The sequence below is a fragment of the Triticum urartu genome, chromosome 6A, assembly GCF_056163025.1.
Source record: "Triticum urartu cultivar PI428250 chromosome 6A, HENAU_Tu73, whole genome shotgun sequence".
In the NCBI taxonomy this organism is placed as follows: Eukaryota; Viridiplantae; Streptophyta; class Magnoliopsida; order Poales; family Poaceae; genus Triticum; species Triticum urartu.
Window position 1 is genome coordinate 373,499,130 of NC_141878.1, and position 13,807 is coordinate 373,512,936.

General features: G+C 50.9%; 1 pseudogene across 1 annotated transcript in view; it reads right to left on the reverse strand.

Moving 5' to 3' along the window:
* LOC125516790 (uncharacterized) overlaps positions 1-12,846 on the reverse strand; it is a 21,475-nt pseudogene extending 8,629 nt beyond the window's left edge. The window contains exon 1 of the transcript XR_015609264.1: positions 12,617-12,846. The product of XR_015609264.1 is annotated as an uncharacterized LOC125516790 (transcript). The remainder of the gene's footprint in view (positions 1-12,616) is intronic.
* Between the last annotated feature and the right edge of the window lie 961 nt (positions 12,847-13,807).

The window sequence follows — 13,807 nt, forward strand, 5'->3', positions numbered from 1 at the left end:
TTAGCAATTGCCACATTTTGTGAAATCTGCCAAATGGATGTCAAAACTGCATTCCCTAATGGATTTCTTAAAGAAGAGTTGTATATGATACAACAAGAAAAGTTTTGTCAATCCTAAAGGTGCTAACAAAGTGTGCAAGCTCCAGCGATCCATCTATGGACTGGTGCAAACATCTCGGAGTTGGAATATACGCTTTGATGAGTTGATCAAAGCATATAGTTTTATATAGACTTGCGGTGAAGCCTGTATTTACAAGAAAGTGAGTGGGAGCCCTACAACCTTTCTGATAAGTATATCTGAACGACATATTGTTGATCGGAAATGATGTAGAATTTTCTAGAAAGCATAAAGGAGAATTTGAAAGGAGTTTTTCAAAGAAAGAATTACCTGTAAAGCTACTTACATATTGGGCATCAAGATCTACAAAGATAGATCAAGACGCTTGATAAGACTTTCGATGAGTACATACCTCGATAAGATTTTGAAGGAGTTCAAAATGGATCAATCAAAGAAGGAGTTCTTGCCTGAGTTGTAAGGTGTGAAATTGAGTAAAGACTCAAAACTCGGCCATGGCAGAAAATAGAAAGAAAATGAAAAGTCATTCACTATGCCTCAGTCATAGGTTCTATAAAGTATGTTATGTTGTGTACTAGACCTATTGTATACCTTAGCATGATTTTGGCAAGGGAGTACAACAGTGATCTAGGAGTAGATCACTAGACAGTGGTCAAAATTATCCTTAACGACTAAGGAAATATTTCTCGGTTATGGAGGTGATAAAAGAGTTCGACGTAAAGAGTTACATCAATGCAAGATTTTTACACTGATCTAGATGACTCTAAGTCTTGATCTAGATACATTTTGAAAGTGGGAGCAATTAGCTAGAGTAGCTCCGTGCAGAGTATTGTAGACATAGAAATTTGCAAAATACATACGGATCTGAATGTTGCAGACCATAGACTAAACTTCTCCCACAAGCAAAACATGATCACTCTTTGGGTGTTAATCACATAGCGATGTGAACTAGATTATTCACTCTAGTAAACCCTTTGGGTATTAGTCCCATGAAGATGTGAACTAATCACACAAAGATGTGAACTATTGGTGTTAAATCACATGGCGATGTGAACTAGATTATTGACTCTAGTGCAAGTGGGAGATTGAAAAAAATATGCCCTAGAAGCAATAATAAAGTTGTTATTTATATTTCCTTATATCATCATAAATGTTTATTATTCATTATAGAATTGTATTAACCAGAAACTTAGTACATGTGTGAATACATAGACAAAACAGAGTGTCCCTAGTATGCCTCCACTTGACTAGCTCGTTAATCAAAGATGGCTAAGTTTCCTGACCATAGACATGTGTTGTCATTTGATGAACGGGATCACATCATTAGAGAATGATGTGATGGACAAGATCCATCCGTTAGCTTAGCATAAATGATCGTTTAGTTTTTTTGCTATTGCTTTCATCATGACTTATACATGTTCCTCTGACTATGAGATTATGCAACTCCCGAATACCGGAGGAACACCTTGTGTGCTATCAAACGTCACAACGTAACTGGGTGATTATAAAGATGCTCTACAAGTGTCTCCGATGGTGTTTGTTGAGTTGGCATAGATCGAGATTAGGATTTGTCACTCCAATTGTCGGAGAGGTATCTCTAGGCCCTCTCGGTAATGCACATCACTATAAGCCTTGCAAGCAATGTGACTAATGAGTTAGTTACAGGATGTTGCATTATGGAACGAGTAAAGAGACTTGTCGATAACGAGATTGAACTTGGTATGATGATACCGATGATCGAATCTCGGGCAAGTAACATACCGATGACAAAGGGAACAACGTATGTTGTTATGCGGTTTGACCGATAAAGATCTTCGTAGAATATGTAGGAACCAATATGAGCATCCAGGTTTCGCTATTGGTTATTGACTGGAGATGAGTCTCGGTCATGTCTACATAGTTCTCGAACCCGTAGGGTCCGCACGCTTAACGTTCGATGACGATCGGTATTATGAGTTTATGTGTTTTGATGTACCGAAGGTAGTTCAGAGTCCTGGATGAGATCACAGACATTACAAGGAGTCTCGAAATGGTTGAGAAGTAAAGATCGATATATTGGAAGGCTATATTCAGACATCAGAAAGTTTCCGAGTGATTTGGGTATTTTTCGGAGTACCGAAGAGTTACGAGAATTCGCCGGGGGAAGTAATGGGCCTTAATGGGCCATATGGGAGAGGAGAGAAGGGTCTCAAGGGGTGGCCACCCCCCCCCCCCCCGCACGTCAAGTCCGAATTGGACTAGGGGGGGGGGGCGGCGCCCCCTCTCTTTCCTTTTCCCTCTCCTACTCCTTCCCTCTCTCCCCTCTTGGAAAAGGAAGGGGACTCCAACTAGGATTGGGAATCCTAGTTCGACTCCCCCTATAGGTGCGCCCCTCCTAGGCCGGCTTCCTCCTCCTCCCTCCTTTATATATGTGGGCAGGCGGCACTGTCGTGGTTATAAGTCTGACAGTAAAGTAGGGGGGTAGGAATGTAGAGGCAAGATCCTAGCTACAGTGAGATTGTGCACACAAGATGTACGAGTTCAGGCCCTTCGTGGTGGAAGTAATAGCCCTACGTCTGGGTACCCGGAGGCTCGGTCGATTGGATTATGTGTGAAGTTACAGGGTGTCGGTGTCAAAACCGGCGGATCTCGGGTAGGGGGTCCCGAACTGTGCATCTAGGCGGATGGTAACAGGAGACGGGGGACACGATGTTTTTACCCAGGTTCGGGCCCTCCCGATGGAGGTAAAACCCTACTCCTGCTTGATTGATCTTGATGATATGAGTATTACAAGAGTTTATCTACCACGAGATCGAAGAGGCTAAACCCTAGAAGCTAGCCTATGGTATGATTGTTGTTTTTGGTCCTACGGACTAAACCCTCCGGTTTATATAGACACCGGAGGGGGCTAGGGTTACACAGAGTCGGTTTCAAGGAAGGAGATCTACATATTCGTATTGCCAAGCTTGCCTTCCACGCCAAGGAGAGTCCCATCCGGACACGGGACGAAGTCTTCAATCTTGTATATTCATAGTCCAACAGTTCGGCCAAAGGATATAGTCCGGCTATCCGGATACCCCCTAATCCAGGACTCCCTCAGTAGCCCCTGAACCAGGCTTCAATGACGATGAGTCCGGCGCGCAGATTGTCTTCGGCATTGCAAGGCGGGTTCCTCCTCCGAATACTTCATAGAAGATTTTGAACACGAGGATCGTGTCCGGCTCTGCAAAACAAGTTTCACATACAACCGTAGAGAGAATAATATTTTCACAAATCTAATCTGCCGACGCATTCCGCAGTGTGACATCACACCACAGCCAGGTCACCATTCGAATCGTTTTTCACAACCAACCTTAGTGTGTTTCGCGAGGTGGTTTCCTTGGCACGTCTTGTCGAAGCAGAGATCGTGTCCCCTTATTACGGGATTCCCATCAATACGGACATGGGTAACCCAACCGCGCCATCAATTACGGCGCTTGGGGGATAAGCGAGTTTTACCAGGCTGGTGGGTGCGCATAGTTTCGTCCTCCCTTATAAATGGATAAGGGTTCACCTTTTTCTACCCACGCCTTCTTCCTCCTTGCTCATCCATTCTCGCGCACTCGAGCTCCAGCGCCCAAGTCCACATCCTTCTCCTCAACCCTCTCCAAACATGTCCGGAGCGGGAGGCAAGTGGATGGTCTCCTCCGTCATGGAGGGAGACATCAAAAAGTTGTGCGGGGCCGGATACTTAGCCGCGGATATTGCGCACCGGCTGCCAGCCGTGGGGCAGATTGTCCCTACCCTGGAACCTTACGAAAGGGTGGTTTTCCTCACCCACTTCGTCTGCGGACTGGGGTTTCCCCTCCATCCATTCGTCTGCGGCCTTATGTTCTATTATGGGCTGGACTTCCATGATCTAGCTCCGAATTTCATCCTCAACATCTCAGCATTCATCATCGTGTGCGAGGCTTTCCTCCGCGTCCGGCCCCACTTCGGCCTGTGGCTGAAGACCTTCAATGTCAAATCGAAGGTAGTAGGCGGCCAACAAGCGGAATGCGGCGGAGCCATGGTGGGCAAAATGCCCAACGTTACATGGCTCGAGGGCTCCTACGTGGAGACCATAAAGGGATGGCAATCGGGGTGGTTCTACATCACCGAGCCGCGCAACACCAACTGGGTGGCGGCCCCCGAGTTCCGATCCGGAATCCCCATGCGGCTCACTTCCTGGAAGGAGAAGGGCCTGTCCTGGGGCTCAACAGTGGAGCTGGACGGACTCCAGAAGTGTATCGGGAACATGATAGGCAAGAAACTCAAGCTTGTCAACATTGTCCAGGTCTTGCTCTTCCGCCGGATCCTCCCGTGTCAACGACGGGCTTTCAACTTATGGGAGTTCGACCCGGCCCAGCACCAGACTACGCGAGCTCTTCGACACGACGCATAAGGACGTCTGGAAGGTGCTGTTCAAGGGCGCCGAGGTCCCCCCTCCCCTTACCGAGGACCGCGGGCTAAGCGCGGCGCGCCCTACGAATCCGGTAAGTTCTGTACACCTTGTAGGGTATTTATTTTCCATAGTTTAACCATCTGCGGGGTCTAAGCTCCCATGCCTTTGATAGGACTGGGTGGAGACATCGGAGCAGATTGACTGTCCGGCCCCTCTGCCCGAAGACCCTGCAAACGCTCTCCTGACGGAGATGTGGACTTCGGCTCCTTATGAGGTGTCGGAGAAGAAGATCAAGAAGAAGGCCACGGGAACCCGAAAGAGTTCCCGGCGCCAGGTGGTATCGGACTCATCGTCCGATAACTCCGAGACGCACTCCTCCCGTGAAAACGAGGAGGAGGAAGATGACGGTTCTCCCCCTCCAGCCGGGGGAGACAGGAAAAGGAAGGCCGCCCCAACCGAGGAGGCCGGAGGGTCCAAGAAGGGAAGGACTCTCCTTCCGGACTATTCCACCACCGCCGCCGACAGCGAAGATGAGTGGTTACTCAGGGTCAAGTCCCTGGCGAAGTCGTGAGTATTCGGATACCATAGTAACTCATAGCATACTTTTATCGCACTGCTTCTCCTAACATCGAATATGATCATGCAGTCCGCCCCGAGCCCGCATCGACGTATCCTCGTCGGATGGTTCCTTGGACTCGTCGGATATGAATAGCGATTCACTTCCAACTGCCTCCTCTCCTCGCCCTACGGACAATGTCGAGGTATTGTCTCAAGGGGCACCGAACCGAGGGGAGATAGTCCTGGAGGCGCCTCAAGGCGACCTACCGGACTCCAGGCGCAAAGGGAGCAAGACTCCCAAGGGCTCCAAGTTCGGCCCTCAGCCGAACACCGCGCCGGAACCTCCAGTGGTTCCGGACTCCAGCAGGTGGCCCCCTGCCAAGAGGGGCAAGCCGCCCGTGCCGGTGACCTCTGTCTATCCAGAGGCACTGGACAACCTGCTGGGAGCGCTTCGCGGCGCTTCCATCGACGAAGAGCACCGCACTATTATGAGTGCGGTGATCAAGAAGGTTCAGTCCGCCAAGAGCGGACTGACTGAAGCCTGTGCCAGCCTTCTAATAGGCTTTGAGGTAAGTATTTAAAATATAGGAAAATATTACTGCATAGACAGTAGCCCCTGATGCTCTGTTTGGTGTTCACAAAGAAAAGCCAAATAGAGGATCAAATAATATATGCAGGAGTCTAATACAAGTATGTCTATATGCGTATGCAGGCTTCGCTGCTGACCTTTGCCGCACTGACTGCGGAGGTCGCCACACTGAAGCAGAACCTCGAGCGGTCCGAGAAAGAACTCGGCCTTGCCAAGAGGCAGCTCGAGGAGAACAAAGGTAAGTAATACCTGGTCTATATATATAAGATGTGGTTGCAAAATGATAGGATCATCATGGATGTGCCAGGGGCCACGACCGAAGTGGCGACCCTGAAGCGAGCGCTGTCCGAGGCCGAAAACAAAGCGGTCGAGGAGCGCACCGAGCGGGAGAAACAAAAGGCACGGGTGGGCGAGGTGCAGCAAGAGCTCCAGGCTCTCGTGAAGAAGCACGAGACTTTGGAGCTTGACTCAAAGATGCGAGAGTCCGAGCTTGCCACGGCCCTCGAGAGCACAAAGCATGCCAAGGCAGAAGCCCAAAAGGCCCTCCAGGAAATTGAGGCGATGAGGAAGATAGCGGCGGGTAAGGCATTCATTATGCAAAGCAAGCATGTGAAAGTAAATTACTTGTTACTTACCCGAGTCTGGAGCTCTCCAGGAGCATTCGCAGATTTGCCCCGCAGCGTGTCGGATGCCGCAAAGTACTACCAGGCCAAGGAGGGAAGCTCTACGGAGAAGTTGTTCTGGTCTCAGTATACTGGGAACGAACACCCGATGTCTGTGAGCGACCAGCTGAAGCAACTGGTCGAGCTGCACAAGGCGGCCAAACAGGCCATGAGGGGCCTTATAGTTCGGATGTGGCCGGGCGACTCCCTTCCCAACAGCTACTTCGGCCTGGTGAGGCGGCTTGTGGATGCCTGCCCACGGCTGGAAGTCATAAAGCGGTCTGTCTGCATCGAAGGTGCACGCTGGGCTTTTGCCAGTGCGAAGGTGCACTGGATGGACGCCGAGAAGCTGGTGAAGGAGGGGCCGCCGCAGGGCAAGGAGCATCGCCACCCTAAAATGTATTATGAGGGTGTCCTGAAGGGTTCCCGTCTTGTGGCGGACGAGTGTGCGAAGGATGTAATTTTTGAATGAACTTGCTCGTGTGATCCTGTATTATGAAAACTTGTTCATGTGCGCTATGCAACGCTTGTTTGAATTTAAAATATTACCTTCTGTGCGGCTGTTTATCAAATCTGAGAGATGGCCAGTCGTCGGCTTCTGCCCCCATGCCACGAGTGCTGGGGTGTTCGGGATAAATCTGAGCACTCTTTTTCCCATTGTTGGGTCCTTCGAGGGAGGTGCTCAGCACAACGAACAAGGCAATCGGACTATAATGCTTTATCACTCTCACTTAGCCATAGAAGTCTACAATTTTAAATTTTGACAAAGCCCCTAGTATTAGGAAGGCCGAATTCGGGGCGCTATACACGCCTAAGCCGGACAAAGCCGGCTCCTCGCCCTAAGCGGCATAAGTCTTTAGGGAGTCGAGACCTCTCGAACAGCGACCAGCTCTCGCCTTATCATGACAGTCAGTTTTAGCTTTCTCTACTGAGGTGCTTGCCCAGATAAATCGGGGCACAATCGCAGTAGTTCTTCCAGTGCTACCTTAGCCGATATAGCAGAACGTAAGGTACCAAAACATGGGAGCCGGGCAAACCCAACTATTGACCCAAGACATGATTCGGAGTTGATGCATATAATGCTATAAGTTCGGCGTGCCGCACTGTCGAAAGTGTTCAGACTTCTCACGCCGTATTATGGGTACTTAAGCCCCTGGCGTATTGGCCGTACCAGAGTGTACGGGTGCTGAATGTCATGAATGAACATATATATAAAAGAATAGAGAATGCGGTAATAGTCTAGTGTTATGCATTGTTTATTCAAAAAGGTGCGTCGAAGCAGAATGATACAAGTAGTGCGATAAGCAAAAAGTAGGACTATTTGACATGTGCCCTCCAAGGGCAAGCTGAGGAATGGTATTTAAAGCAGGTATTTCACTCGTTATCAGAGACCACCTGGGAGTTCCATGGTGCGACGTAGCTTTCTGCCTCCTTGGTTGTTCTATCGTGTGTCCGGCAATCAAACTGCCAGACGGGGTTTCCAGAGAGTAAAGTCCTGAAAGAGAGAAAAAATAGCAAAGTGGGAAGCCCCTCGTGTGGTTGAGCCGCGTTTTGGGGCGTGCCGTAGTCGTGCCCCCCCACCTATGCCCTTGGTATTTTCAATGCGTAATTATGTACGCGTGGCACGGATTACGCCGTTTGGCTAGGACTAGGGTGGGGGCCGCATTGATATGCGATCTCGGGACGTGCCAGGCGGTCTTGCTGCAGATTACTCTGGGCGCGCTTGACGGTGTCCGGGTGTTTAATCACCGAACTGGTGGATTGCCTGAAGAGGCTGCTTTGTGCTTCTGTTGTGAGGCCCGTAGTGTGCTCCTCCGTGCGGAGAGAGCGCTCTGTGTTTCCATTGACTGTGATGACCCCCCGTGGTCCTGGCATCTTGAGCTTGAGGTATGCATAATTCGATACCGCATTGAATCTCGCAAATGTGGTTCGCCCGAGCAGTGCATGATAGCCACTGCGGAACGGGACTAAATCGCAGATTAACTCCTCGCTTCAGAAGTTATCCGGGGATCCAAAGACCACTTCCAGTGTGACTGAGCCTGTGCAATGGGCCTCTACACCTGGTATCACGCCTTTGAACATCATTTTTGTGGGTTTGATCCTTGAGGGGTCTATACCCATTTTGCGCACTGTGTCCTGATAAAGCAGGTTCAGGCTGCTGCCGCCGTCCATAAGGACTCGAGTGAGGTGAAATCCGTCGATGATTGGGTCTAGGACCAGTGCGGCGAATCCGCCATGACGGATACTAGTGGGGTGGTCCCTGCGATCGAAGGTGATCGGACAGGAGGACCATGGGTTGAACTTTGGGGCGACTGGCTCCAACGCATATACGTCCCTTAGCGCACGCTTCCGCTCCCTCTTGGGGATGTGGGTTGCATATATCATGTTCACCGTCCGCACTTGTGGGGGGAACCTCTTCTGTCCTCCGGTGTTCGGCGGCCGGGGCTCCTCCTCGTCATCGCTATGTAACCCCTTATCTTTGTTTTCGGCATTTAACTTGCCGGCCTGCTTGAACACCCAACATTCCCTGTTGGTGTGGTTGGCTGGCTTGTCGGGGGTGCTGTGTATTTCACACGAGCGATCGAGTATACGGTCCAAACTGGACGGGCCCAGAGTGCTTCTTTTGAATGGCTTTTTCCGCTGACCGGGTTTAGAGCCTCTGAATCCGGCATTGACTGTCGTATCCTCGGTATTGTCGCTATTGATGCGGCACTTGTGTTTGTTGCGATGTGACCTGCCATTGCTATCCTTGGTATCTGAAGTATCATGGTTCTTTGATATGTTATTGCTGCGAGCCAGCCAGCTGTCCTCTCCCGCGCAAAAGCGAGTCATGAGTGTCGTGAGGGCTGCCATAGATTTCGGCTTTTCCTGGCCAAGGTGCCGGGCGAGCCACTCGTCGCGGATGTTGTGCTTAAAAGCTGCTAGGGCCTCTGCATCCGGACAGTCGACGATTTAATTTTTCTTTGTCAGGAACCGTGTCCAGAATTGCATGGCCGATTCCTCTGGCTGCTGAATTATGTGGCTCAAGTCATCGGCATCTGGTGGTCGCACATAAGTGCCCTGCAAGTTGTCGAGGAATGTGGCTTCCAGATCTTCCCAACAGCTAATGGATTCTGCTGGCAGGTTGTTGAGCCAATGTCGAGCTGGTCCTTTGAGTTTGAGTGGGAGGTATTTGATGGCGTGTAGATCGTCACCGCGGGCCATGTGGATGTACAGGAGGAAGTCCTCGATCCATACCGCAGGATCTGTTGTGCCGTTGTATGATTCGATATTTACGGATTTGAAACCCTTTGGGATTTGGTGATCCATTACTTCGTCTGTGAAGCATAGGGGGTGTGCGGCGCCTCTGTACTGGGCTATATCGCGACGTAGCTCAAATGAGTCTTGTCCGCTGTGTTCGGCCCGGCCGGATTTACTTTTAATGTATCTGGTGTGACGGTTATCGTCTCGCGTTGTGGCGCACCCTTGTGATCCGTAGATCGATATTGCGTGTTTTGCTTTGTCCTCCAATACATCTTGCAGGTCTATCATGTTTCTCCGTGCCTTGACATTTTTATTTGAGTGGCGACGGGGTGCGGGCTGAGCTTTTTGCTGAAACACCTCTCTGTCGGGGCCACGAGGTGGCCGATCAGCCACGTCATACGCTGGAGATGTAGGTTTTAATGCTTCCTCCTCCAGTCGGGGTAGCAACATGCACTTTGGGTAACTCTTGGAGGGGCGTTCGAGTTCATATTCCTCGGCCGCAAGGACTTCAGTCCATCTGTCAGCTAGCAAATCTTGATCAGCTCGAAGCGGTTGTTGCTTTTTCTTAAGGCTATTTCCCGTGGCTATAAGATGACGCTTGAAGCGCTCTTGCTCGACAGGATCCTCAGGCACGACAAATTAGTCACCGTCGAGGCTTGCCTCGTCTTCGGAGGGAGGCATGTAATTATCATCCTCCGCCTCTCCATCCGCCGCTCTCTCGGGAGGGCTGGCTTCTCCATCCTCCTGCTCTAAATCTTGCTGGAGGGGATTGTCGTCATCTTCGGCACTGTCCGGAGTGCTATTATCTACTGTGCCAGTATCACCGCTTTTGCCTTGGCGAGACTTAGAGCGACGCCGCTGACGTCGGTGCTTGGGTTGCGTCTTGGAGGGATCATCCTCCGCTGTCCCGTCGCCATTGCCTTCTTTGGGTGTGTCCACCATATATATATATATATCATATGATGAGGTGACTGTCCAGTGCCTTGTGGGCAGTGGTTCTTGTTCGTCTCCTGCATCGTCGTCCATACCGTCGATGTCTTCGGAGTCGAAGTCGAGCATGTCGGTCAAATTGTCGACAGTGGCTACTAAGTGGGTGGTGGGTGGGCGGCGAATTTCTTCGTCATCCGCATCCCAATCCTGCCGGACATAGTTCGGCCAGGACTCTCCTGACAAGGAGAGAGACCTTAATGAGTTCAGTATGTCGCTAAAGGGTGAGTGCTGAAAGATATCCGCGGAGGTGAACTCCATGATCGGCGTCCAGTCCGATTCGATAGGCACGGGCGCAGGCGGTTCGGAGTCCGTGGCCGGGGAAGAATCCGGGAGTTTGGCGTAACGGCTCTCGTGAAGGGTAAGGTCGATACTCGGCTCGATCGCCGCTGAGAATGCGGCCTCTGTGGTGGGGTCTATCCACCCGTCCATGGATGGCGCAATTGGCTCCGCATTGACGGTCGGAGCGGTTGCCGGTGCGGTCTCCTGAACACTGTCGATGGTAGAGCTAAATCATGCTCATCGTGACCGTGCAGCGCACTCGGCAGGGGCTCGAATCCGTCGAAGATCAAGTCTCCGCGGATGTCGGCCGTGTAGTTTAAGCTTTCAAACCTGACCTGGTGGCCAGGGGCGTAACTCTCGATCTGCTCCAGATGGCCAAGCGAGTTGGCCCGCAGTGTGAAGCCGCCGAATATGAAGATCTGTCCAGGGAGAAAAGTCTCACCCTGGACTGCATTGCTATCGATGATCGAAGGAGCCATCAAGCCTGACGATGATGACACAGAGGAACTCTCAATGAAAGCACCAATGTCGGTGTCAAAACCGGCGGATCTCGGGTAGGGGGTCCCGAACTGTGCGTCTAGGCGGATGGTAACAGGAGACGGGGGACACGATGTTTTTACCCAGGTTCGGGCCCTCTCTATGGAGGTAAAACCCTACTCTTGCTTGATTCATCTTGATGATATGACTATTACAAGAGTTGATCTACCACGAGATCGAAGAGGCTAAACCCTAGAAGCTAGCCCATGGTATGATTGTTGTTCTTGGTCCTACGGACTAAACCCTCCGGTTTATATAGACACCGGAGGGGGCTAGGGTTACATAGAGTCGGTTACAAGGAAGGAGATCTACATATCCGTATTGCCAAGCTTGCCTTCCACGCCAAGGAGAGTCCCATCCGGACACGGGACGAAGTCTTCAATCTTGTATCTTCATAGTCCAACAGTCCGGCCAAAGGATATAATCCGGTTGTCCGAATACCCCCTAATCCAGGACTTCCTCACAGGGGGTGTGAACCCTTGTCTCAGGGGAGGGGTTGGCTTATATAGAGTGCGCCAGGACCCCAGCCAACCCATGTTACAAGGGTTCAATGTACATAAAGAGGGGACGTTACTGGTAACGTCAGCATTAAAGTGATATAAATGACCCTTAAGACTATAGAGTGAACTCCTGACTGTTGCCATCCTGAGTGGCCTTAGATCTTCTGCGCTCCGAGTGGTTCATGATGTGGTTGAATGATTATGTCATGGTTGAATGGAATTGGGATACCCGAGTGGAACTCATGGACGAGTGGGTTGCATCTTGAGGTGATTCCAGTCGATAGAATTTGCTATCCTTTGGATGTCTTTGACTATAGGGCAGTGTCCTTGGGGAGGGTACTTAGATCAGGTCTATTGCCCTACCCTAGGTACACGGCACTGTCATTAGCCCCCGAATGGTTCTGGGTTCGAGTGGAAAATGAAGTTGACAACGATTCCGACCCAACCTTGATGGTACGGAAGCATAAGATCGGATTGGCGAACCTTGCAACAACTTCAACTTCATTTTTAGTCGCCTTGAGCCATTCATAAGTTTGTCGAGTGAAGTTTTTGCCGATGAGTTTCTACTGCTAGTGTTGTATAGAATCTTATGATCGACTGCCCTGCTGTTCCCGGATCTGGCGGGATTCGAAATTTGGGGAAACGCGCGGGGCGGAGAGGACCGTGGTAATAGGAGCAGATTAGGCAGGGGCGCCTCGATCCCCATGCCACCTTTTTCGCCACGTACTGCGTGCGCGCCTGTTGCGGGATTTGACAGGATCGCCTGGGTCCACCGGTCAACCACTCAGGGAACGGGGCAATATAAGGCGCTAAGGCCGCTGCCTTCGCACTGTGCGCCCCATTCTCCTCCTCCTTCCTCCGCTCCCCACTGCTTCCGCATCCACTCTCGGCGTCGCCGCCCAGCTCGAGCCCGTTCCACCACAATGGGGAAGGACAAGACCGCCGCTCTGGAGCGAGCGAAGAAAGCGACGGCGAAGGCGAAGGGGAAGAAGACGAGCCGGGGCGGGTCATTGTCAAGATCTGCTCTACCGCACAGCTGGATCTAGGGCGACTGGATCCGGTCGACCATCGTGAAAGAGGACATGGAAGATCTGGTGGATGGAGGGCTGATTGCCCACGAGTCTTGGCGGCTTCCGCGGGACGAGACTGAGCCGCGACCACAAGAGGGTGAGTGTGTCCTACTCGCGACCCACGTCGACCGCGGTTTTTCTTTGCCCCCCATCCTTTCTTCTGGGGTTTTATGAATTTCTTCGGAGCTCAACTTCATCACTTCTCCCCCAACACTATCACATACATCGCTGCCTATGTGTCCATGTGCGAGAATTTTCTGGGTTGTCGACCACACTAGGGCCTCTTCAAACATATTTTCACCTGTCGCTCTCAGTCGGTAAAAAAGGCCAATCCGAGTGATGAGAGAACACATGTGATTCAGATGTGTGGGGGTTTAGGGATCTAGATGAGGAAGAAGAGCACTTTCCCTACCATGATTCTTCCCGACTCCATCAGGGAGTGGCAATCGACCTAATTCTACTGTAAGGATGAAGCAACTCCTGGTCAGTCGACTGGTCTTCCTCCGCATTCCACTGAGCGAGTACAGAAGCCTTCCTCGTTGAGAGTGACTCCAAAGGAGAAAGAGGAGGTTGCTATGCTGGTCGAGAGAGTGGTCCAACTTGTCCGCGATGGCGTGACTGGTATGAATTTGCTAGAAGCTTTTCTGAGTCGACGCATACAACCGCTCCAGGCTCGTGACCACCCAATGTGGTTGTACTCGGGCATTGAGGACATCACTCGGATCCACCCGGAGGAAGTCAGTGAAGAGATGGTGGAGCTGTGGCTGCAAGGCATCACTGGGAATAAGGAAAACCCGGGGGGGTCCAGAAGGGTTCCTCCACTTGACAACACCACTGAGCCTGACAAGGTTTGATTCTTTCCTTCCAAGTGTATTTTGCTCTAATATGTGTTAGCTTTTGAA